This window comes from Fukomys damarensis, unplaced genomic scaffold (assembly GCF_012274545.1).
Source record: "Fukomys damarensis isolate Sample0158 unplaced genomic scaffold, DMR_v1.0_HiC HiC_scaffold_6, whole genome shotgun sequence".
NCBI classification, from domain to species: domain Eukaryota; kingdom Metazoa; phylum Chordata; class Mammalia; order Rodentia; family Bathyergidae; genus Fukomys; species Fukomys damarensis.
The window spans coordinates 25,991,454-26,018,624 of NW_022900918.1; the positions used below are offsets into that span (position 1 = coordinate 25,991,454).

General features: G+C 37.2%; 1 pseudogene; it reads right to left on the minus strand.

The window, feature by feature from the left end:
• Nucleotides 1-227: 227 nt before the first annotated feature.
• LOC104866493 overlaps nt 228-27,171 on the minus strand; it is a 68,911-nt pseudogene continuing 41,967 nt past the window's right edge.

The following is a 27,171-nucleotide window of genomic DNA, read 5'->3' on the forward strand; positions in this document are numbered from 1 at the left end:
TCTCCTGGGACCTGAGAGGACTTGGGATCCTTCCAAAAGTCCAGCTGTTAGTCTCTTAGAATCAATAGAGAACTGGAAAGTAACAGAATTTGGTAGAGAAGGAAAAGAGCCTCCAGAAAGAATATACTCAGTGATGGCTAACAGATGAAACAGAATTTCACAGAGATTCTTTGCTACAAAGCAGAACTGCGCAGTCTCAACTACCAGAAGCTGGATGTTGTCTGGTTTAAGGCCTCTGTTTTCTTTTTTAGCCCTTCAGATCTCTGGGAAACATCATCAAAGTCACGTCTTCAGCTGCTTAGGTGCCACCACCAGCTGATGGGAGTCTGCAGTGTGACTGGCACAGATGGCAAAGCTAGCAGAACAAAGTATAGTTTAGGTCTGGGTGGGGCTTTGCAGACACTTCCAGCTTGGGTACAAGAGGGCCATTCTTATCAAAATTAATCATATCAGCAGATTCACATAAAGGGGTAATGGCTGGTATCTGAGTTGGCTGAATATTGGGAGTGGCCTGGTAGGTAAGTCTCCTCTGGTAATCCATTGAAATCTTATCATCCCTTGGTGCTGGATATAAGAAAGTATTTGGAGATGGTATTGGCATGAAATAGGCATGGTCACTGGCACGGTTCCATCGGATCCACCGACAGGTGCTGTGAACCCACCTCCTCCTCCCGCTCTTCCAGGGCCAGGTTTCCTCACATAATCTTTGAACCGATATCAGTAAGTTCTCTTTCTGCCTAGGAAGAGCTTCTGCCACAACTACAGAGTCAGCTTCATAAGGTACCATGGCAATTTGAGTCAGGTATCTCTCCACTAGGATTTGGGGTGTGGCTTCCACACTCAGTTTGTGCATTAGCCTGTCCCTGGCTGTTCCAATCCGATTGTCCTACATGATGTGTCCTGTCCTTTGCTGTACTTGGAGATTATCAGAAACTGTTTTCAACTCAGCCACTTCTGATTAGTGTCAAGGATCAGACTGAATCAACATAGACACAGATTCGCCCACTGCAGAACTGAGCTCCCTCATAGACTGGATGAGGCCAAACCAAGCTTGCAACCAGTCCAGGATCTCCATTGCCTCCACAACGTAATCCTCTTGAACAATGTACCTTGCTCAGATCCTCAGATCAGCACCCTTCCCAAAGAACAGATAAGCATTAATCTCTTTCCTTGCTTTCTGAGACAGTTCCTTTTTTTTCCCTTCCAATAGTTTAAGATGCTTTTTGACTCTCAAATTGACTCGTAAGCATTCAGCTTTAAATCCAGATCCCAGCACTCTGTGCTGTTTCTTCTGGATGAATCCAGGCATGAAAACTTCAAATATCCTCCAGTTTTACTTCTTTAAAGTGGATTGAAACATTAGAAACACCAGCAAGGCACCTAGAAAACAAAAAGCTATCCTATAATATCCTTTATCAAAATCTTTCACCCTCTTAAGTGATTCATCTTAAGCAAGTTCTTCTCTATTATTTATTCAACATGGGTTTTGACAGAAACAAAAATAGATCTAGATAAATATACAGATGTGTGTATATACCATAGAATATAATGGAATAATATATTATAGAATCTTACATTGCCAAGTCAGCACAATACACAGGTAACTGTATAATTTGATTTGTCCAAAATTATTTCTTTCATTTAAGTCTTTGATACGCCCTGCAACTCTACAAACATGGAAGGAAAGAAAGAGAGAAGGAAAAAAGGAAGGGAGGGATGAAGGAGGGGGTAGGGAGGGAAGGAGTTAGGACATCACATGAATTTAAACTCTTTTCAGCCTATTATAATAACAAATACCAAACCTGTATATACAGGAGTCATGTGCTAGAGGCGGCTCATATAAGCTCATCAGTGTGTATTTTATTAATTCGCATAAAGTTTGAAAGCCAGTTATTAAACAGATCCATTCTTTAAAATTAATTATATAAGCTTATAATTAAATGAGTTGTTGTAAAAAGGAGTTATCAATACTCAAATGCATCACTTCCTAATTACTTTAATTCATTTTGCTGTTATTTATGCTCTTGAGGTTGTTGATACTTCCTGTGTCTTTAAGGGTTGAAATATTCTAAATGTCGAACCACTGAGAGTTTCTTCCCAGCTCTAAATTCAACACCCTACAATCAGCCGTGGTGAAAACATTTGTGCCATGGGTGTGGATAAATCCAGCGGTGGGTTACTGTAGGGGAGGCATTCACCAGCACGACCTTGTATACAGAACATAATATACTAATAAAACACAAGCTAAAATACATTTTGTCATGCTCTTAAGTACTGAAAGTAATTGTGGGGGAGTGAGCTTCCAAAATGTTTCACAAAAGGTCACTTCTAAATGTGTTACTCCACTGTACTCATGAAGCAAAAGAGTATTTGGCAGATACAATGAGAAATCAATAAAACACTCTGCCTCCCGGTCCAGATTTGACTCATTAAATTACATTCCAGTAATTGTTAAAAATAACTGTCACCATATATATTTCAATTGTTGGTTGAAAATTAAATGAAAGCATATAATATCTATCAGTGTAATTTGCGCAAACAGAATTGAAAAAACTCTGCCAAGAACACACCAAAATGTACATCACATAAACTATAAGAAATAAGCCGGATGTGGTGGCGCACACCTATAATCCCAGCACTGGGGAGGTTGAGACAGGAGGATCGCTGTGAGTTTGAGACCAGCCTGAGCTACATAGTGAGTTCCAGGTCAGTCTCAACTACATAGTGAGACCCTTGCTCCCCCCCCCAAAAAAATAAATAAATAAATAACAGTCCAAATTTACACTCCCTTTTGTTCCTTGGAAAGATACTGTATTTACCTGCTTCAGACTTGTATTGGACTCTGAACATTTATTAGGTTTACTGGAGGAATGAGTCCAGAATTTTGCCTACAAAACTTAAATTTGTTTATACAAAAAAAAGCAGTGCTAAACTTAGGAACAAATAAGCAGACAAATGATCTGGAAAAAGCGTGACATAAGAAATGAGGGGAAAATGCTGTCATTAGGAGTGAGGCATACAGAAGAGAGTTACACAGTGTTCTTAACAGGAACATACAAGTAAGCATTTATTGTTACATGACAAATATGACTATAAGTGGCTTAACTATATGAATTTAATTTCATTTTCACAACCCTATAGCTAGTGATATGACAGAATCTTTCACTTTTTTACAGGAGAAAAAAAAAACTCTGGAACACATTAGATTAACACCAAAGGGTAATCTGTTACAAAGTGGAAGAGTTGGGATTTATACACAGGCAGAAAGCTTGGGATGATTAACTTAATCATTATTGTGGAGATGGTTATATACCCAATATACTTATAGCCCTCTCAAAACTATTTACACAAAACATCAACAACAACATTTTCCTTTCTAAAACTTTTAAGATTTGTGTTTATTTTCATCCTATTAGCACAGCAGAAGATGCCTCTATGGAGTTTCACTCAGCTTATAAAAGCAAAACTAAGAGTCGGAAAATTAATGATTTAGTCGCTGTGACTTCCAATAAAAATTAAATGGAAAATGAATTATGCTACTTAGTGTGCTGTGGCTGAGAGCTAAAAATAGAGAAAATATTTATTTTGCCATATGCCATTTTGCAACTTACATTACTATTTTGCACATTGAATACCTTTAAAATTATCTAATGCACTTCTTTTAGTAATGGGAGCTATAGAAGAAATACTTTGCATGTTAGGTAGGATTCCAGAATGTAAATTCAAAGCTCATTTTACATTATGTAAGAACTGATGACAAAGCCTAACCTATCTAGATTTATACTATCATTGGGAAACCATCCAGTTAAATTAGCTGTGGCCAAAAGTCCGGAGTCTTTGACATTTGCCCAAAGGTTTATGTCCTGTAATTGCTCTAATTTAATGAAGTAGACATTCCATTTATGCATTACGAGAGGAACATCTAGATGACTTCACATGGAGCATGTTTTCAGGAAGAAATGTAAATGCTCAGGTATAATATTTGTATGGCTATTAACCCTTTTAGAGTGAAGGAAATCCAGAGTATGCATCAGGACCAAATGAATTTTATGTAATTCACTAAAACTGTAGGAAGATCTATTGAGCCCAAATGGGATTAGACAGATTACCTAACTAGGCCCACAGGTGATAAAGACTGGAGCCCCACAGCTCTCTTCATGCATTAAAAGACCATCCTGCAAGATTGGGTTAAATTGACATTTTCTTTGGTTTATCTTCTCATGTCTTTATTATGGTTAAATAAAGTGTGCGTTTCCTCCAAAATGACATTCTCCCACAAAGCAAAAGGAATTTTAAATCAAAAGGTTGTGCTGAGGTTTTATTTCCAACTCTTCTTGTCAACACATCTCATTAATGCTGACTGTATTTACTGAAACTTCCCTTACCAGTACATGAGGACACTGTCAGCTGTAACTTTCCCTGTCAGTGTTAATAACTAATGTTTGAAATGTGATTGTAAATGACTTCATTTCACGTGCTAAAACTATTTTATTTTTTAAATGTCAAACCTTTTGCATAACAAACAAAAATTATATATATTTGTTTTGTACTTGTTACTTGGGAATACATATAAATTGTGTAATAGCTGAGGTAAATAGCATATGCGTTATCTCACAATTTGTGTATGTGTGTGAGTGTGTTGAGAATATCTAAAAATCTACTCTCATTGATTATCAAGAATACATTGTGTCATTAACTATAGTCATCTTGTTGTATAATAGGTCTCTTGACTTATGACTCTAGCTGAAATTTTGTGTCCTTTGACCATCTCCCCAATACCCTCCTCAAGACCCTGGTAATCACTCTTTACTTGCAAATCCTTATTTAATTTCTGGCTTTACACACACACTACAACCATACAAACTTAAGGCAATGTCAAAGAAGCCATTCCAAAAACTATTGGCTAAAGTAATTTAAAAATAATGTTTAAGTATAAGAAAAAAAAACCAACACATGCTAAGGACAGAAAATTTTAGAGTGCACAAAGTTCTTAAGAAAATTTTCATTTACTTAATTATTCATTCATTCACTTATTGAACCTTATGATGCCAAAGAATAAAAATTAATTTTCTGAAAGACATGAGAGAAAGAAACCTAAATAACCTAGACACCTAGATGGGGCCATTGCCACACAAAAATTGTTACATCCGTAGTCTTAACATTACAGGGAAAAATCTCATATGTATTTGAAGATTATTTTAATGATGACACTGACCATATTGTACAATCATGCTACCATTATGTATACTCCAGTGATTTTCAGTAATTTAATTATTTTTCAGGACTGCAGAATGAACCCAGAGGCATTCCTAACACTAACCTACATCCCCAGCCCTCTTTGATTTTGAGACAGAATCCAGCTATTTGCCCAGGCTGGTCTCAAAACTTGTGATCCTCCTGCCTTGTCCTCCTGAGTAGCTGGGATTACAAGCATGCATCACCATGCTAAGCAGTAACTCGGTTTTCTAGATATTTGTGTCCTTATTTCTCGACCCTTCTCCAGACCACTGCACTCTGGAAGGAAAGCTGTCTCAGGAAGAGATGCACATTGTGACAGATACAGAGTACACAAGATAGCCCAAGTGAGGTTCAGTGCTGAGATGTGGCCTAAATATCTGAGAAGGGAGGGCAGGAATTTAGCCAGCAGCCCTATAAGCTAGGCTACATCTTTCATGAGCATATCAAGAAACAGACTTAGATGCTCAACTCAACTCGTAAACATCCTGCATGGGGAGGGTAAATTTGATGTTTCTCGTTGTATTTAATCCTTCAATCCCAGTCTGTTAGGTTGTGTTGGTCCTCAAACCATGGAGAGAGATCCTGGGGCTCAGACACAGTCAACAGTGGGCAAAGGTTTGAAACAAAACGTCTCCACGGCGGCAGGCTCCTTCTATGTACCTCCTTTTCAAACGCTGGAGAACTGAGAGGCTATAAAAAACAGCAAAGAAGGTCAGCTTAATGACTTTTAGTTATTGTATGTGTTAATAATGTAGAGTGTATAGGGAAAGAAAGAAGAGGGAAGAAAAAGTAAATGATATAAAGATCCAGTTTTTGTAGAAAAAGCTGTTTAAATTTTAAGAGCAAATGTCAATATAAAAATTAAAATCCAAACGAATTAATGCCACGACTGCTTATTTCAATGATTTTTTTATGTAGATTTCCCTTACTTGAAGTGATTTTGTCCACAAGGATTTGGATTATTCTTTATTCACACAAAGAGAAATGAATTTCTTCCTTTATGATTGATTTCTTCTTCAAGTTACCAGATTTTCCCCTAATATTATGGAGTCATGATTCACATGCACTGTTCACTTTCAAAAAGATGTGAGTTCATTACAAGGAAGGAATGAAAGAATGAGAAACTTGAGCTCGTATTTTAAATATTCTGGATTCAAATCAAGGGTACCCCAGGTGTCTCACCTACAAAATGGCAGTCATTTTGATTAAGTGAGCAGATACAAGAGTTTAAGGCATCTGATAAATAGATAAACATGACATTTCAGTTCTCACATCAAAATGATACGCACAACTGAACATTTAAATGTCTAAGCTGTCTCCATTACCTAGACCTGCTTGGGTTGTTTAATCAATTCTCCTGTACTGATTTCCAATTTCCTCCACTTTTCAGATGACAAGGATTTACTGGAGGCAAATAATAGTCTATAGGTAGCAACCTGATGTAAAATCCTCACTCTAAATCACTCATGTTAAAAACCACACTCCAAATCACTCGATGTAGTCATTTGTGAACAGGTCAAACAAGCAGAAGACAAGCTAACACTATCCCTAGTATTGCATCATAAAGAATTTATTCAGAAATAGAGAATGTAAAAGCAAAATCAATATTTTGTATGCATCATGAGATATGGCTATTTTGAAAATCTGAAAAGAACTTACAGGTGAAGCATTTTGATATGGATATCCCTGGCTTAGTGAGAGTTAGGTTCAGCAAGATATGTTTCAGAGCTGAATAGGTCCTAGGATTTCAAGGGTGAAACTGTACTGCCCTGATGTAGACCCAAATTAGCAATTCAGAGCAAAGGGATTTTTGACTGCTTTATTGCCTCATGCTGTTCTTTGCTTGAAGAACCCCGGTCAGCTATGATGGGGCATCTAAAGTCAGAATGCTCAGGTTTCTCTCCTAAGACCCATAGACTCTGAGCAAGGGATGGGATTGCTCAGCAGATTTTGCTCTCCATTCAAGTTTGAACTTCATCAGGTGATTTGGCCAACGTCTGTCTACAATTTAAGTAGTGTAGCGTGTATATATGTTCACTGCTCTCTACAATTTGTTCAAAGTTGGATCTGCTAGTTAAGCTGTCTGTGATAAAGGAGTGACTGTGGGTGCCGAAAGGATTTCAGAGACTAGATTTAGTGACAAGATGTTAAGAGTGTGTACTAGGGCAAGGCTGACTCCATTAACATCACTTAGGATGGGGCACACACAGATGCTCAGTATCTATTGCCTGACACAGTGAAAAAAAACAAACACACACCAAAAAAGAAAAAGTAAAGAGAAAGACAAACACAAAACCTTAAAGTTCCTCACCTTGATGGGAAAACAGGCAACAAAAAGTTTAAGTGGAAATGAAGGAAGAAAGAAACTAAGTACCCATTAGTTTAGTATAACAATATAGTGTCAAAGGGGGTAAGAAATTAAACAACGGCCTAATTCCACATACCTTGATTTTCTCCTTTATGTGTCAGTTTGTTTCCCACACTCAGTCAATTGTTTGGGTCTTTCCCAATGTGCTCTAGTTTGCCAGACCTTATGTGCTACTTCTCTTTAAATGAACTTTAATTAACTCACATTTTTATTGTGCCTCCATTTGATGCGCTCTTCCCGTGTCTCAAACTTCTGTGTGCAACCAAATCACGTGGAGATAAAGCTGAACTGCAGCTTCTGATGCCATTAGTTGAGGGGAAGTGTACTCATTTCTGCCTTTCTCACAAGCTCCCAAATGAGACTGAGAACCACACTTTGAATATCAAGATGCCACATATATATTCTGATCTGAGCTTCAATACTTACCCAGAAATATGTTAAAATTTATGTCATGTAAATCATTCATATGCCCCATCAGTGACAAATATAATGGCATAAATATAGACAGCCGGCTGAAGTTGAAAAAGACAATTAAATGTCATTGCTTTCAGCGAGTTCACTGTCAAGAAGGAAGATTATGTAAGAAGCCAAGGTAATTGGTGGCATGGGGTATTCTAGAGCTCTGTACAAAATGCACTGAGAAACTCTCAGAATCTGGGAGGACTTTGGAAGAAGCATGTTTCTGAGAATGACATGGGGTAAGGAGATATTTTCTCAGGGGACGCAGAGCTCAAACTGACTCCCACCTGGCTGTGAAGGCTGCGCCCCAACCAATCTAAACGCCAGGAGCTGTGAAGTTGCTCCTTGCAGGGGCATCTTTCATATGGGGGAAGAATTTATTAGTGGAAATTTATCTTCCTAGGTGCACCTCTTCCTTAACTATCTTCCTGGAGAGCCATCTTCATTTTAATTTTTATACATATAGTAGGGCAGCTATCCTGACCAATTTCCTTCCTAGCAGAAGACATTACACCCTATTCCGAGCGACACACTGACATTTATGAGCACATTTTTGTGCCCAGTGAATTTCAGTTTCCTTAACCTTTCCCAACTTTTTTTTTCACTGTGATAAAGTAGGAGGATGAATAGATTAGGCAGGGAGAGGGGAAGGTGAAGACTTTCCAGGTCTAGCTCTCACAGATACATGATCTCTCTCTTCAGCAACTGTCGTACTTGTCCTTGGTTGTGGGCACAATAATGATGCCTCAAGATGTCTGTAACCACATCCCCCACCCTGTAAATATAGTGTATTACATGACAAATGGGTGTCAATGCTGGAGATGGAATTAATGCTTCTGATCGACTGAGTTTAAAATATGGGCTGTGTCCTGGAATATCCTAGAGAGGTCCAATCCAATCTTGAGGCTCCTTGAAAATGGAAGAAGGAGGCAGAAAAGGTTACAGTGATGTGACATGAGAAGGACCCTGCACAACTGGCTAGGGGAAGGGGCCACAGGCCAAGGCCTGCAGGCAGGCTCTACTGGAGAAGGGTAGAAAGTACATTCATTCCTAAAGAGTCCAGAAGTAATGCAGCCCCACGACACCTTGATCTTCACGCAGACTCATGGAAGACTTCTGAGCTACAGAGCTGTAAGACAGTAAATTTTTGTATTCTTTTCTTCCATCAAATTTGAAGAAACTTGTTACAACAGCAATAGAGGACTAAAACATCCTCTCTCCAGATCAGGGACTTCTCTTTTTGGCTTCTTTTGCTTTCTAAGAGGCTACTCTTTTAGGAATCCATCCCTTACTTCTTCTTCACAGGATCTTTGTCTGGCTTGTCTTTACTATGTCTAAAAATTGACCTTTCTGGCTTACACAGTCAGTTCCCTCTCTCCTCCAGAGGAATCACAGATCCACTGAACACGGCCCGCATTCGGATTTCAAATGTGTTTGTGCCTCACGGTGTTTTTTTCACAAGCCATACTGAAGCACATTTAGTAAACACATGTGTCCTCTGGCTCTCCACAATTTACTCTATTCCATGCTATATTTTACCTGCTTTTTAGCTTTATATTATTTGGTTTGACCTTAAAAGTTTTTGAGTTGAGGATCCCTCTGCTAAAATATAAATGTGTAGGAAGAGGCTAAATGCTATATTAGAGACCTGGCACCATAGCATATGACTCTATTTCCAGAAGTCAAGAGTCTTGAAATGGAAAATCTGAGTGTTTAAGGCCCAGCCTAGGTACATAAGGAGTTCAAGGGTAGCCTGGAATATTTAGTGAGACCCTATCTCAAAACAACAACAAAAAGATTATGGTATACTGTTCCTTCTGGAGCTCATCTTATTCTTGGGCAGGAAGTTCTCCCTGAAATTCCTGGCAATGGAGTCCTCACCTTCGATCAGGTTGAGAGTGATGTTTGAGGAGCGATCCCAGGATTTCTTGCTAAGAGAGTTTTGTGGGAGGCTCCTACACTGAAAGCGCCAAGTCCAACCACAAAGCCCTTCTAACAGGAGACCCTAAACGGATAGGAGTGTCTTCTCTGGGAAGATAACACGAGAAAAGACAGGAAGGAGTAGACCAGTCCGGCTTCTGTGAAAAATTCATAGTTGTTTTCAATAATTCTGCAAAAGCAGGCTGACATCAGACTGTGGAAGGCCAAGACTGTCAGAAAAATAATCAATTTAATCTTTCAACTGATTAAGAGTGCTGAAAAAAATCTCCCAAGGAAAGCAATAAATCTGAGGGATTCTTTTTGGTGGTGGTGTTTTGAGTTTTTGATACAAAAGATCTGAAGACAAAGAATCATAAAAGTCTACCAGTCCATCCTGTCTTGCGTCGTCGTATCGTCTCTTCCCCTGCCATCCCACTAGGTGGCACCAGAGCCCAAAATCAGGACTTCCTAAAAGCCCTACTGCTGTCTTTGTAGGGTGACTTGTGTGAAGATGTTTGGCGTAATCTAAACCTATCAAAAACACTTTTTTATCGCCAACTGCTAATATGTCTCTTCAGCACCCTGGACTAATTTTCCGTAGTTAACAGTTTCAGCTTAACCAACTGCAAAGTTCTGAAGAAGAGCTTGGGGACCATGCCAGTTTAGAGAACTACAGTAGACCAACATAATGAGAAATGGATCCCACAGAAAATGCCAACTGCCAGCTGGAAATTGATACAATCGAATTTATTCAACCCTTGACAGCTTCAGTAATGGCTCTTGACATCTTCTAGTTCACAAGACAGGGAGGATTTTCAGGTACCGGGTTAAATTACCTCCATAACACTTTAGTTAGAATGTAGAAGGGAGAAAAAATATAAGCCAACCTATTACCTAATTCTAGCAAAGAAATAGGAGAGCCCAATCCTTAGGCCCCTCCTTACTTTCTGAATAGCTTTTTGGGTAGTTTAAACAGAGAGAATTCCCTCCTTTTCCCATTTCTTAACTGAAACTTTTTGTTTATATTTTTCTTAATACAACATTTCAGTGTTTTTTTTTAAATAATGGGTGAAAAATAGACTCAGTTTGTTTGAAAGTTACTGTTCTCATAAATCTACATAAAGAAGTAATCATTCCTTATAAATATGTATATGTGACAAAAACACTAACCTATTAAGAATCCTATTTTAAACATCTAAGAATAAATTCATGTGATTTAAAAGTTCAAAAGGCCTGCCGGAATCACAGGTAAGTGGGCACGTGACATTTTTTCCGAAATGCTTCAAACTGATATTTGAGGAGGAAACACAGTTAGTGAACATGTCACAAAAGCAGTATTGTTTAAAGATAAATAAGCTTTTGTCTCTATACCATAGTCTCAATTTCCTCAATAATAGAGAAGAAAAAAAAAACAGATATGTATACTCTACTTAATTTTGTTTACTTAAAATTTTTATGTTTTAGTTCATCTTCAAAACCTTCCATTTCTAAAGTGGGTAGCAGAAAACACAGGTTAATACAAACGATAGACTTATGGATTCCAATAAATAATTAATGACCTGATATAATTAGCTGAAAGACGTTTAATCTTTGATTTGTCTGAGTCATCATAAGCAGGCAAGCCTAGCCACAAAATATTGCACTAGTTATGAGTGTGTATATTTTGTCAAGACGGAAATTAATATATGATGAGAATTACCACTTTGAAAAATTAAAATATGGGAAAAGTCTGTTTGATCTACTCTTTATTAAAGATAAATGAGTTTTTACTTTATTTTACCTAATGAGATAAAAGCTGTATACATTCCTCCAGTATATATAACCAAGAAGTTGGGTAGTTTTTTTGGTGGGGAGGGGGAATTCTAGGGAGAAAACAAAAACAAAAGCACTTCATTATTAAAATATCTGGTAGATAATTAGGTTTCTTTCAGAGGAACCGTCCTTTAACATAATGCTAAGTTGGCAATTTATGACTGCGTTTTTCAATGTGGTGTTTTCCAATACAATTTTATTACAAGCTCTAAATTATACTTTCACAGGAAAGGTCTGTCTTTAAACTTTTAGGTCAGAATTGTTCAGATCTTTTCACACTGAATCAATCAGGTTTAAAGCTGGCAAAATCCTTGGCAGCCTTGTAAATCTTTCAAAAGATGTTATCCAATTACCCTTCATGGGCCACAGGATTCTACAGCATGACTATTTTACCCTCTAAGAGGAATTAAGTGCTCAAGAGAGGTTAGAAACCAATGAAGTTGAAAAGTAAGGTTCTGCAATTTTCCGGAAGATCACATGGTTATATATACATCCACAGTGACTAATGTACTCTAAGATTGGCCTCAGACAGACCCACCCAAATTGTGGCCCCAGTAGCACCAAGGACCTAGTTGTTTTCAGTTAGCAAAAAGAAAAAAAATAATAATACCAGAATGATTTCCATCACAAAATCTTACTTTGGACCTGTATGAAAAATTTAACATAAGGGTAAATTCCAAATGGAAAACATAAGTGACCACCATTTCATTACTTCTTCAAGAAAAACAAAATTTTATAGTCAATAAAAACATGTGAGATTGAAAAAGAAAATAACAAAGAAAATAAATATATCTCTTGGGGTTTGATCTCCTAAATAATGTGCTTATTTTCCAATTTAAAAAAGTATTCATCTCTGTTCTTCCACCTCTAGGTTGCTGCTAACAGAATACTAATAAAAAGCTATTCAATTTATATAGAAGCCTATTTCATGTCATTTGGATTCGAAGGGATAAATAATCATGGGCAGAATCATTTTGAAATAATTTTTCAAGGAAAAATGTGAACATGTGTGGGGAAGCCTTCACAGAAACTAGAAAAGTCCAGCTGTCCTTTGTGATGTAAAAAGCCCAAGAGAAGGTTATGGGATTCTAGTTGCACCTTTGACCTCAAGGCCTTTTGAGTCGGTCACTCATCATGACTTTTGACCTTTGGTAAATCATGACCCTATCTGTTTCGCTTGATTTTTAGTACCTACAACAAAAGGTCTTTCCCACTCTGGAACACGAAGCAAAAGTCATACAAATGTTTAGAAATAGTTTGTCAGCCAACAGTCAGACCAACAGAGGATAATTTTTTTTTTTCTTTTTTAAATCTTAAAGCACAAAGAAAAATGCTCAAACACTTAAGTTTCCTCCAGTAGAGTAGATTGATTTCAGGAACTACAATGTGAACACTTGGCCTCATGTTCCTGCTTTTAAAAATCTTTGCTTTCTTTGATTTAAAACGTGTTAGCAAGAGGAAGGAAAGTTGGTGCTTTTATAAATCGTACTTGCAGTGCTTTACGCTCCCATCATTAAAAACTGCACACATCACCTCGCAGCTGTGTGTTCATCAACGCCTCCTTTTAACCACTCTCTAAATTGCTTCCCTCTCAAGGAAATGTAATTCCTCTTATCAGGAGGGAGTGTTAGTGAAAGGTGACTTCGTAGAACGTCGGGAGTCTTCGGGAGTAAAATGTGATGTTGGAGCCAACCCAAGTACAGCTGAGGAAGGCAGGCAATGCCCTGGCTGTTAATGTGTGTGTGTGAAACGCTCTGAGTTGTGTACTCCCTTACTTAACACGGACAACTCTGAGTCTCAAATCTCCTTTGCCGTTTATGATAATATTAACTTTAAGGAATTTTCTGAGGACACTCCACTAATTGGTGACGAGTAATTTGCTTGTTTTAAGCAAGAAACAGGGAGAAAAAAAGAAACTTGAAAAATATAGATTAATACAAGTTTCTAGAAGGTTTGACACAGAAAAGAATAATGTGTACTTTTTCACCAAGATGAAAATGCGTACAATTTTTTTAATTGTGATACTCTAAAATTTGTCTACTTAAGGGAATAGTTCTGTGGTTATGTATTGTCCAACCAGCATGGAGACCTCTTTTTTTTGTTTTTTTGTTTTTTTGTTTTTTGGGGGGTTTTTTTGCATCAAGATAGAACTATTGTAATATTTATTTCAGGGACTGTTTCATTCTTAGCTATTTCCACTGTTTTTTTAAGCATTCATCCGCAACCTGTTCTGACAGTTTTTCTTTCTCTGTGGTATAAAAGACATGTTTCATGTTTTCAAAATATAATGAAAATTGACACACTGATGAAGTTAGTCCCTACCTAGGTGAGCCAATATAGCTATTTTAATCTGACTTTAAAAGGAAAATTAAGAGTTTGCCAAATGACCCAAGTCTAGAAAAATTCTTTGAGACAAAGATTCTTCAATATTTGCCATTCATTTTAAAGAGATTTGAAAAATATCTTTTTAAAAAATCTTGTACAACTCTGCTTATGGATGTCTGTAACCTATGGTTTTCTTGATGGTTAGACAGAAAGTGTTAGATGAGAAGATGCCCAGAGTTAAAGGTGAGTTATATTAAGTGGGCTGACAACTATTGACAAGAAGAATAGAGTGCCTCTCCTGAGCTTACTATGCTGTCTGTGTGTACTTTTTTTTTTTACATCCGTCAGTCCAACTCTAGAAGCTTCCTACAGTAGCCCAAAATCCTCTCCCCTCCGATCAACTAAGGACCCTGTGGCTCCAAATTAAAACTGAAAATTTACCTCACATTAACTTTCCCCTAGAGCTGGATGTGATGGTGCACACCTGTAATCCCAGCACTCAGGAGGCTGAGGCAGGAGTATTGCTGTGAGCTCGAGACCAGCCTGGGCTACATAGTGAGTACCAGGTCAGTCTCAACTACATAGTGAGACCCTATCTCAAAAAACAAACAAACAAAAAATTTTCCTCTAGAATATTTGTGTTCCTGGCCACTTGGGCTTCAATGATACTTTACCATATGAAAATTTAAGAGAATTTATTGCATTCTTACCTGAAACTAGTTTTAGGTATGAAAGTTGACAGGAAATAAATTGATTCCTTAATTTCACAGAAGTCTATAACATGTCATTTAAATGAGATAACTAATGAATATTATCTAAGTCATGATTTTTCCCCAGGTTAAGCCATTTAAAAAATGTGCTTGACTTCTTTTCCCCTGTGAAAGATGGAGTTCACAGTTTTTAGTCCTGATTTTTAAAAATACATTTAAAAATAGTAAACAAACAAACGTTAGTTATAGTTATACAAAACTAAAATTAACAGTCATGTATCTTGGGATCTGTTCTACTCTGTGCTTTCTCCAAAGAAGGATGTTTTTGAAATGCAAATGTTCACTCTCACTGCCTTCTCCTGCTATCGCCTCACTGTCACTCTGCATTCCCAGTCTGGTTTAAAATACCTCAGCGGCTACCTATTCACATGGACCAAAGAGCTCTCAACTGTGGGATGAGTCTTTGTTGTGGGACACTGTTTTGCTTTAGGAAGCTTAGCCTCATTTTCATCTTCTAGATGCCAGGAATATCACCCCCAAATGATGGTAACCAACATGATTAAAGACTTTACAGATATTCCCAGGAGGAGAAATTTGCTCCCAGTGAAGAGTGACCAAGATAGAGGTTAAAGTCACAAGGATTTAAGGTGTTTGCCTACCTATCCATATCTGCTCTAATCACAGTTTTCACTAACTAACCAACAGGAACTCGCTCAGGCAACAGGACATGCATATACATAGACAGAAAACATTTGTTATAGAGAACTGGTCTAACAATTAGACAGGCTGGTGAGTTCAAAGCTGAACGGTGGGCAGACAAGCTAGAGACCCAGCAAAGCACATAATGCAGGCAAAATTGGATGGAGAATTCTTCTCCTCAGTGAACCCCTTCCAAAGCACAGACCCTTGGTTCCTTGAATGCATATACTTTCTCTTCATAGGGTCATAGTGCAGGTTCTCTAGTCCTTGGATTTTTCCTGCCACACTCTGCTGTTAGGCAATCAATTCTTCCTTTCATTTCAAAGTCAATGGCTCTGTAAATGGGTATTTTCCCCAATCTTCTCCACCAAAGTAGGTGAAGTCTGTCTATTATTTGTTTTCACAGCGATTATACTCCTTCTTCAAAGCCTTTATCACTATTAAATATTTGGGGCTTTTAAAACTTTTATTATGTTCTGTATTCCCAATACCTAGTGTCTTAGTCACTTTCTCTTTAATGGAACAGAATACCCGATACCCTCAACTTAAAGGAGGAAGGGTCTATTTTGAACAGTTTATAGAGGTTTCAATCCATAGTTGGCTGGCTCCAAAGCAGAACAACATAGCATAGAGGAACAGCAGAGAATTGTGCACAGGAAGAGGGCTGACAGGGAGGAAAGCTTCTCACCTCATGGCATTCAGGAAGCAGAGGGAAGGGAGGAGCTAGGGATGGAGGTAAAGCCCTCTGGGCCGTACTTTCAGGGACCCAGCTCTTCCCACCAGACCTCAGCTTGTAATAGCAAGTATGCTGTAAGCCCCCATAATCTAATCACCTTCCGAAAGCTGTGCCTATGAATCCATGAGGCCTTTGGGGGGCATCTAGACATAAAGCCTAACATTCTTCTTTCATAGATGACTTCTGGCTTACTGAGTGAGGTTTTAACAATTTAAACCACAAGCTTCCATCCCATTAATATTAGAAAGTCAGTGCACCAAAAGAGTATGATTAGCTGACATACTTTCATTGCTGACTACTTCTGGACTGGTGGAAAAATTCCTGATGACCCAGCCCACTGTCACTGTTTCTTTATGGCCACCTGGGCACTGTAAAACACATCACATTGCATATGGTTACATAAAATGAGTAACGAGCATTTGTCAATGCATATTACACATCCTAGGATCTCATGATTTGGGGGAAATGCAGGTATGGTGATTATTCTTTATTGCCCCATAGCATCAAGTTTTCCCATCATTGCCAGGATTTGTAAGAATAGAGTTGGAATCTCAGAGGATTTCTCTTTTGCTGGCTCCATGCACGTTACACTTTGTCAGTAGAAGGTATTAAAGGAGGGACAGTACCGAAGGAGGAGACTTCTCTTGGCTGTTATGAGCGGTCTCATAACTTGCCCTCTAGCAACCTTAGAAGCCGCCCCAGTACAAAGTTTTATGTAGATCAAGTCCCGCCAGTACTTCCCTCCTCTCAGCCTCCAGCCAGTTGGCAATGGCCCAGGCTTAGTCTGAGGCACCATTGGATTTCGCAGCCAGCTAGTAGGTCAACCACAACCTCTCCAATGAAGTCTAAACATCAACATTGAAAATGATGCCCTTCTGCCATTGTGTAGCCTGATCCTCTCCAATGGCCCCTTCTATAATAGGGACGGTCTCTCAGTTCCCATTTATCTCTTCATAGTTATGGAAAACTATGGAGTAGCCCATAGTTCATAGGATACTCCCCTATTCTCAGTTAACAATTCCTTATATTAAGGATTTCCTGTAAAGTCACAGGCATGGATGCAGTTTCGTTCCCGGATTTCTGTCTGGCACTGTAGATCAATGAGTAAGAAGTTTGAATACATACACCCAGACACCTACACAATCTTATTTCAAGAATATTCTGTCTTTCTAAGCTGAAAAAATGTTTGTCAACACAGCTATTTAAAGATGCACTGTAACAATCAGAAACCAACAAACATAATTTTACTATTGGGTGGAGCCCAAGAGGTGGCCCAGGACCTCATTTTCCAGTGGATGTATCTCAATCATGGAGAAGTTTCTTGACTTCTTTTACCAAGCAGCAGCACAGTTGTGAAGCCCCAGGGGCAAGAAAGCAGCAGTTCTTCCATGAAATGCCTAATGAGGGTGAAGACCCTTTCCAGGAGCTTCAGCAAATGATGATGACTTGCTGGCTTTTTTTATGAGGACGCATGGGAGAGAGAGATATTTCTCAAGTCTAAGTCGTGGAAATAATCATGCTTCCTCCAAACAACTGCTGTGGGTTTGCCTGATGAACAGCGTGAGACATGCATCTGCTTGTTTCCCATTTAGGATGATGCCAAGAAAGCCAGGGAGGGGTATTCTTTCCTGGCAGGGAGGCAACGCCTTCTTGTGACATTCACACCTCTCAGATTCCTACTCCTGTGGCTTTCTTAATCTCAGGTGTTTCTACCTTGCCTTTCCCTTTGCCTTGTTTGCCTCAAGTACTTATTATTTTTATCCTATTGTACAGCGTACCTTTAAGAATAGGGTGGACAAAAGCAAAATATCAAGGGGAGAAAAATCTTCAGTTTTCCCTATGCTAACTTTCTTTCATTGCTGTTTGCTTTCAGTGCCAACAGACTTACGTTGAGGTGCAGCTTGGTGATAAAAAGTGCTTGAGGGCCTGCATTCAATCACCAGCAAAAAAATAAATTAATTAATAAACAAAGAATACTCAAATGAACCTCAGAGGTTGAAAAAAACTTGTTCAGATATGTCCAAATCTCCTCTGTCACTTGCTTACCTAATTAATATGCTTAATATTAATTAAGCTTTATATCCAAACAATGAATAGTGTTAGCTTGGACTTTATCTGAGCTTTGTAATGATCTCTTTTTTTTTTTTTTTTGGTACCCGGGATCCAACTAGGGTCCTTGCCCTTGCAAGGTAGGTGCTCAGCTAAATACCAGGCCCTAATGATCTTTTTTTTAATGCCCAACATTCAGATTAACAAATTTGACTATATCAAAACTGACCATAGACTCAGAAAAGATAAAATTTTATTTTTTCTCATTTCTTCATTGGATTATGCTATCAAAATTTAGTTTCTTTCAAGGATAGTCACTTCACAATATTCGATGAAACAGAAAAAAAATCTGTTTCCTTCTTCATTACTTTTTATGCTCCTGCTAATTTCTTCCTTGCTGAATAAGCAGCTTTTTTGTGTGTGTCCCTTCAGGATGGTGAGAGATGGCTATTCTAAACCTTATTTACACCTGGATTCCCTCATGTTTCCCAAGTCTGCAGCTGGACCTCTACAGTTGTCATTTATCACAGGCAGTGACTCATTCCCTGCAGGGGCAAAAATAAATATTTGCTGAATAAATCCTCCAAGGTGCTACCCAAAGTGGGAGATACTGGAAACAAAGAAGCAATCACAGAAAATAAAGTAATTGCAGCTGAGGACAGAGAAATTGTATGATATTCTTACTTTTCTCCTCATAATTCCTCCAAGAAAAGGAAGATTGTTTCTCTACACCAAAGCTTGAAAAAAAAAAAACTCTAGATTCCTTTGCTTTCATAAAAGTAAACAATGTTTTTGTTTGTTTTGTTTTCCTTTTCTTCAAAGAAAATGTGATATTGAATGCTACTGATAGACATCCATTACTTTTCTTCAAGTACCTACCTGAAAATTTGCCAAATGTTTATTTTAAAATATCGGGCAACCTTGACTCAAATCCTAGAAAGCCTACATTGAAACGAAGTCAGGCAGACTGCTGAAATCTACAGACCAATAAATAGGGGGAAATCTGAGAAATGGGCCACAGAAATAAATGAAGAAGTTAAATGGAGCTGTAAAAGAGCATGTCCTACTCCTGTAAAGTTCTTTGGTCCTTTGTTTAATCCCCGAATGTGGCTAATAGACAAGTAGACAATTTTGTCCGTTTAACCATCACATTTTTCATTTATTTCAGAAAAATCTAAGATCATTGCCTTATCTGACTCAACTGGGTTACTGAGTTATTGTCCTTTGTGCCTTAAATATATTCTTGTGTCTATTTCTATCACCCAGGTCTCAAAGCTTGTGGCTTTTTAGGGCAGTTTTAGAATGAGTAGCTCAACTAGCCAATGAGGATCAGTCCCATATCTTCAGACACCCTTAGTTTTTCATGCAACTGAGCTAACGGAAATCAAAATAGAAGAATTTTTTAAAAACTTATTTCAAATGCTATATCCTATTTATTAGTATTTATTAAAATAGGCTACTAGGTTTTCAAATATACACCATTCTGGAAAATGAGTAGGTTTTAAAATTATTATCAGGAAAATATGCTTGTATTTTCCAGGGCCATCCATCATGTAAAAATTTCTAATGTGCACTTTGAATAGTTCCAAAGCAGCCTTTGCTTGAAGTTTGTCCATCTGCGGTTAGGGAAAGCACAAACATTGTGAAGTCTGAATTCTCCTAGCCTTGTGACAGAAGATTAGGAAAATGGAAGGCAGCGACCCAGCAAAACGGAGCTCTCTGGGTGCCACGCACACACAGGAATCCTAGGTGCCCAGGGAGTCTGTGTGGAGATATGATTCAGTGACTTCTGCCTTTGCCCTGTGTGGTCAGCTCACCTCTGATGAGATATGGAACCCTTGGGCAATGAAATCAGACCCCGACCTGATCGCTGCAGAGCCCGTAGGGGCATCGCCCCTGCACTGTGAGGTAGCTGAAACTCCCCTTGACAGCCAGAGAAGTTCCTCAAGGGCTGTTTGCAGAATGATGTGAACGAATGAATAGGAAGCGAAGCCTGGCTTGCATAGTACTTACTAATATAAATATGACAGTTCCTGTTGCTATTTTGGACTTGCAGAATTACAATGGGAACAAGGCGGCATGGAAGAAGCCGTGGCATTGGCGTGCTTAGTTTGGGATGAAGGTGGGGATAAGGGTTGGTGAGGTGAAAAATAAATGATTCAGTTGCCATGGTTTCCTTCTTTATAAATTCTTTTCAAATCGAATTGCTGTTGTTGTGTTTAATTTTAGATTCATGCAGATTCCTATACATCTGAGAAATGATTTTTTTAAAAGCTGTGGGAAAAGGTTTTTGGCAGTCTGGCTTAAACATTTCTAAGCAAAATAACCTGCAGGATCCTGGCTTTTAGACAACTACCAAAAGAGCGTGAATAAAGAGAATGCGAACTTGGAGAGCTGGTAAAATTGCGTTCCACCCTCTGATGAAAACAGAAGTCCATATTTTCGCAACACTTAAGGGTACGTTGAGACGGAAGACTGCCTGTCAGAGCGACGGAACACAAGTGCCGCACCCACATGGCAACGTTCTTGACAACATATTCATAAAGGACTTGGGTAGCAAACGTTAACTTAGATAAATATGCATTTACTAATACCAAAGGTCTTAACTGTGTTCTCAAAACCTGGCATATTACCCCAACTACAATTCAAATTCTTGAATAGAGTGTCAGAATTCGTTGTAATTTATAACCACTCTGAAATATCTAGGTTTCACTTTTTAAAACTGTAATAGTGGATATTTCACATTTGGAAGCCGTAAACAAAAAGAAAGAGCTGACTGTAACAAAGAGAACGGTTTTCCTTAGGCATTTATTATAGGATTGTTGATACAATAAGCTCCCCTACCACGATGAAAATAGGACTTGAATTTTCAAAAGAAAAATGAATAAAATTGCCCGTGCAGAAGTGAATTATATTACAGTTGCTATTTAAACAATAGATGCTGAAATATTAGGAAATGTTTCTTTCTAAAGTATACTCGATAGTTAAAAGGCTCACAGTATTTAAAATTTGTTAACAATTTGCTTCCTTTTTCTAAGAATTTTGAGATTAATCTTGAGAATGTAGAAGAATGAAAAGTTTAGAAGATAGAATGCCTTAATTTTAACATAAAAAGAGATATAATTTTTTTAGGGATGTTATTCTTTATAACTGAAAGGAAATGAGTGAACCACATTTGTCTTTATAAGCCTATTTACAATTCTGTTACTGATTTATTATAGTAATTAATCAATTATTTGTTAATTGTGCAGTTAGTCTTTTAGTGGTAACTAATTCCATTTTTTGCTAAAAAAAAAAAAACTCTGAAAACTCAGAAAATAAAAACTGATTCTTGCAGTATTTTAGTTCAAATGTTGAAACAGAAATTGATGCTGTTTCTCTTGAGGTGTCCTAAATTTAAATTGACACATAAAAATTTTGGAGGGCTTTTGTGGATGGATGGAGTTTTATGGGGGAGGGGAGGGGAATTTGATGTAGGTATTTCACCTATTAGCACAGATGATGAGAAAATTATATCTATCAATCTCCATTTCTGTTTGCAGGTATGACAGAATTGCCTCATGCTTTATAATATTTCTATAATAAAATAGTCAGATAAAAACTGTGAAAATTCAGCAATTTTCTCTCAGTACTCTACTCAATATTGAGCCCCCAGGGCCTCAGATATGTTAAGCAAGTGCTCCATCACTGAGCTACATCCCCAGCCTTTATTTTGCTTTTATCTTGAGACAGAAGCTAGGTAAATTGTCCAGGCTGACCTTGAATTTTCAGGCCTCCTACCTCAACCTCTCAAGTAGGCCTCTTCCTCAGCATGCAGCAAAATCAGCTCTTCAGAAAAAAATCAATGAGTACATGGCTTCTCCGTATAGTGTACTTCATTGAGTTTCGGCTTTTTTGAGAGGTATGTCTGGAGGTGGAAAGGTCAAAGATGAGCTCCTCTGCTTTGCTCCTATCTTTGTGTGTGGGTGACTTGGAGATCAGCTCACCTGGTGTTTCTTGAGGACAGCTCACTTTTATCCTGAAGCTAAAAATTCCATAGATCTCTGGACTGAGGCACAACCCCAGGGGTTCTTTGGCTTTTAAGTCTTTTGGCTTTGCATAAGATAGAAATCTTTGGCTGTGACAGATTACTAGGCTGGTCTTGTGACCAAGAACATCTGGAAATCCTTGACAATCTGAGAATCTACTTGAAAGTCTTAGAGAGCTAGCAGGACATCTCAGAATTGAAGTGTCCAAAATCCCAAAGTCTAGGGAAATCCGTAAGGATGAGCCTCACATTTTACACCACCTCTCTCCATAAACTGTCCACCCTTCATAAGCAGGAAAGAAATGTTGGTTGAGACAAAATGTGGAAATGAAGAGGCAGAGAGGCTGAGAAGACTTTTCTGCCCTCTCACAGAACTGAGGAGCCAGCGCCATTGCCTTGAGAGAAGGGTAAGCACAGAGAAATTTACTGGGCAAACTGGAACTGGATCTGGAGAAAAATGCCTGACAGAAACAGATACAGATGCTATAGAAATAATGGTGTTGTGAGGCACAAATTTACAATTATTGAAGCATATAATTGATTAAGTGGACAATTTCATTGAAATACTGAAATTTGTTTGAAAAAGGTATCAAATCTCTAGAAATAAAAATGATAAATTGAAATAAAGAATGCAATGGATAAATAAAATAACTAACTAGACATAAGTGAGGTAAGCATAATGATCTTGAAAGCAAGTCAGTAGGAGAAATACCCAGTTCAAAGGACAGAAAGAAATAAATAAGAAGATAGAGAAAAGAGACTAAGCAAAGGTTAGATGACCATCTAGTATCCGTGAAAGATACTATCTGACAGATATCTGTCCGAAAGAATAAGGCAAAACTAAAACAACATCTGAAGAGATAATAGCAAAGAGAACTTCAAAACATATAAAAGATATCAAACACCAGATTTTTAAAAAGCAATATAAACCTCAAGCAAGATAAATACAAAGAAAAACACACCTAGCTAAGTGAGTAAAATCTACTGAAGCAAAGGAACAGAGATAATCTTCAAAGCAGCTAAGGTAAAATCATTAAGATTTTTCTTTCAAGAAGCAAAATAATTTCTATAGCAGTCTTCAATAGAAATACACAAAGCCAGGAGCTGCAGATGTAGTTCCATGCTGGTCCACTTGCCTGCCATGCTGGAGGCCCTGAGTTCAATCTCCAGAAGCATAAAACAAAAATATGCTTAAAAAAACGATGTAATGGGCCAGGAATTTGGCTCAGTGGCACTGGAGTCTGCTTCGCTAGCTCAGGGTCCTGAGTTTGATCCTTGGTACCCCCCCCCGCAAAAAAAGATATTTTTTCAGTTTAAATAATGTCAAAAGCAAAACCTGCAAAATTAGAAATCTATGCCAAGGGATATAGGCTTCAAAATGAAATCAAAACATTTCTAGATGAACTAAAACCATAATAGCTGCCAACAGACTTATATACAAGAAATATTAAAATAAAATTTCAAGCAAAAGGAAAATGTAACAGACACACATAGAAAGAAGGAAAAATAGAAAAAAGAATTTTTAAATATACGGGTAAATCTAAAACAACACTGATTAAAAAATAGAGAGAGTCCTATAAAGTTAAACATATATTTTATAACTTAGAAATTTTGTTCTATTGTATTACTTCCATGTACATTAGAATGTATGTACATATAACTACTTATAAGAGAATTATGTGGACATATTGAATAGTTTTTCTGGTGTGAACAAGCTATAATAGTACATAAGATCCTAATGAGATAACTGACATTGTGAAATAGGAAGAAAAGGGCTCAAGGTGTAGGGAAAGTGGAAGTGGAAAGGGTAGGGGAGAGGTAATAAGGGAAAGAAAAAAATATGAGAAAATAAAAGCAACTAAGGTATATATCAATAAGAAAACAGTAATACAAAGTAGAATTACTTGACAATAGAAAGAGAACAAGTTACTATGCATGGTAGGCATTTATGGAGTAAATGAAATTATACATAACTCCTTATGTGTTATGTCATTCACTTCTGCAAAGTACATAGTCTATGGAGTTAAGAGTTCAGAAAAGTGGTTACAGACGGAAGTGAAGATTGCCAGGAATGTGGCCAAGGAAATTTTCTTGGTTGGATGATCAAAAAAATTATGTATTCCTGATTGAGATGTTGTTTACCGAGTTTACACATTTTTAAAGAGTCCTCAAATCATACACTTGAGCTGGGGATTTAGCTCAGTTCCACCATCTGCCTCGCAAGCACAAGGTCCCGAGTTTGATCCCCAGTACCAAAAAGAAAAGAAAATCATACACTTGGGATATTTCTCAGGGCATGTATATTTACTTCAATAATATATAAGCAAAGAAATAAAGTTATATATACAAAGATAAATGGACTGCATTTATGCTGCAACTTGATTTAAGGCGTGATTCAGAGTATCTACTTCACAATTACACCTCTAACATGAGAGGTTGTCTCTGTCCTTTGTACCAACATCAGATAGCTCTGATACACTACAATCTGATGTGTGTGGGTGATTCTCCTCTTCAGTGTTAATATGAGTTTTTAACTGTTCAAGGTTGTCCTTTGATTTTTATTATATGGAATCGTTATGACCTGCTGAAAATGATAGTTAGTAGATATAACCAGAGCCCGATTAAGCTTTTAATTTTATGAAATGTTTAATAGAATTTTATAAAATGTTTAATTTTATTTAACTTTTTAAACTGTTCCATTTTATTGAATTTTATAAAATGTTTAATTTTATTTAATTTTTAAACTGTTCTATTATATTGAATTTTATAAAATGTTTAATTTCATTAAATTTTATAGAATTTTTAAAATTTTTATTTTATAAAATTTTTGATTGTGTAGAATACAGAATTTTATTCTCTCACCATTTTTCTTTTCCTATGTTTTCAGTTATGAGTTTTTCTGACCTAGAGGCACATATATTTATAGTCAAAGAGGATAAGGTTAGATATTTTCTACATAATGTGAAGACCTTTTCTATTCCTAACATTTCAAACCCAGTGTGTCAGTCCTAATGGGAAGAGGACAATTATTTCCAGGGGTTATGAAGAGAGTATTTACAGAGGTATGGATGAGGTTAAAATGGAACCCAACTTACAAAACTAAATGTACTTACCACACATCCAGCAATCACACTCTTGGGCATTTATCCCAGAGAAATAAAATCTTCTGATCACAAACAACTCTTTACATAAAAGCTATATATTTAAAAAGCATACCAAGGTAAGGAATAGATCTCAGGGCCACAGCCAGGGGCAAATGGAGAAACTTGCTCATTTCTGCCGTATACAAATACCTTCTAGCTTTCGCAGGACAAAATTTTTTAAGTCATTTTTCTTTTTCTAAAATTTTCACTACATTTCTTCTATGTAGTCTTCTGCCCAACTGGTTTTAAGATCAGTATTGTTATTTTCTTTATTGTAAAGATCTGTCTATAATTCTTGTTCAATAAATAAATACTATGTAAACTGGATACATTTTACCTCTTAAAGTTTAACTAAAAGCATTTATTAAGCCCTCACAATGAACAAGGTACTGTGCTAAGTATTGGCCCAAGACAGAGTTAGCTATACGTAAGGTCTCCCTGATCTGAAAGTTGTTCATTCCCATAAGCATGGAAATACTTACAAAAAGAAAGAAGACAGAAAGGAAGGAAGGAAGGAAGGGCCACCATTATATGGATTAAATAGCAAGAGAGGGAGTGCTGTGTCATCAGAAATAAAATCACAAGTTAAAATACTGACTTCATTATGCCTGTAGTTTTAAAATTTCATCACAGCTTTGTATGTATGGGGAGAGGAGCTGAAGTGAGAGATGTGATGCTTATGAATCTCATCCCAGGAATGTAGTTCATGGAGTATTGAAATGCTTTGCATTTTCTGAGGCAAATAATGCTTTCTTCCACTTTCCACCGTTTCCGTACTTTTTCTGCAGTCATTGTTTCCCTCTTCCCTTCTCATGTTGCAAAGATTTGAACTACATCAATCTGTAAGCCTTAAACCGCAGCCAAGCCTTGTATTCTTCTGCCATGTCCTTTCACTTGAACAGAAGCAAACTTTTAATTTGATTATTGTTTTTAATGATATAGAAATGATTATGTGTATTATCTATCAATTTTCTGATCGGCCACATAGGATTTCAGGATGACACAAATTCCATTTTTTATTTAAACTATAATTCTTTGTATAAAAAGCAGTATCTTACTGGGTTTGTTCCTAATAAAATAAATATGCTATAATTGACTTTGCAATATTTCTATCTGTGAAAATGAATCTGCATATTCTTTGAAATACTTCAGACTTTTATTCTTTAAAACAGTGTTTTCTTGCATTTGATTGTCACCAGCAAGTATTTTAAAAATACCTCTTCGTAAAGGCTAGAATTAAACAGCTCCTCTTAAAAAGCAAAAATTCCTTAGTCATTGCACTTTGTAGTTATTTTTCTTTGCATGATGACTTTTAATTTGCCTCATATTTTGATTAAACAGACTGAAGACTCTGACTTATAACCACTACAATTTGCTTAGCGTCAAAAACAATATTTGGTTTAATTTATAAAACATGATTATGTCCCAAGTGTACTTGTCTTCCAAATAGATTTGCTTTAAAATCCAATCTTAAGAGATAGCCAATCTAAATAATGCATACATTTTAAGGTTTTTTATAACTGATAGTGGATTTTTTTATCACCTTGTCTCCACGGAATAATGGCACTCTTCTGCATTTTAAAAGCATCTTTATCTTGAAAATGTTTGCATAGCTTTCATCTCATTTTCTCCTAATTCAGTAGCAGTAGAAATACATCTTGCAAATGAAAATCTGAGACAGAGAC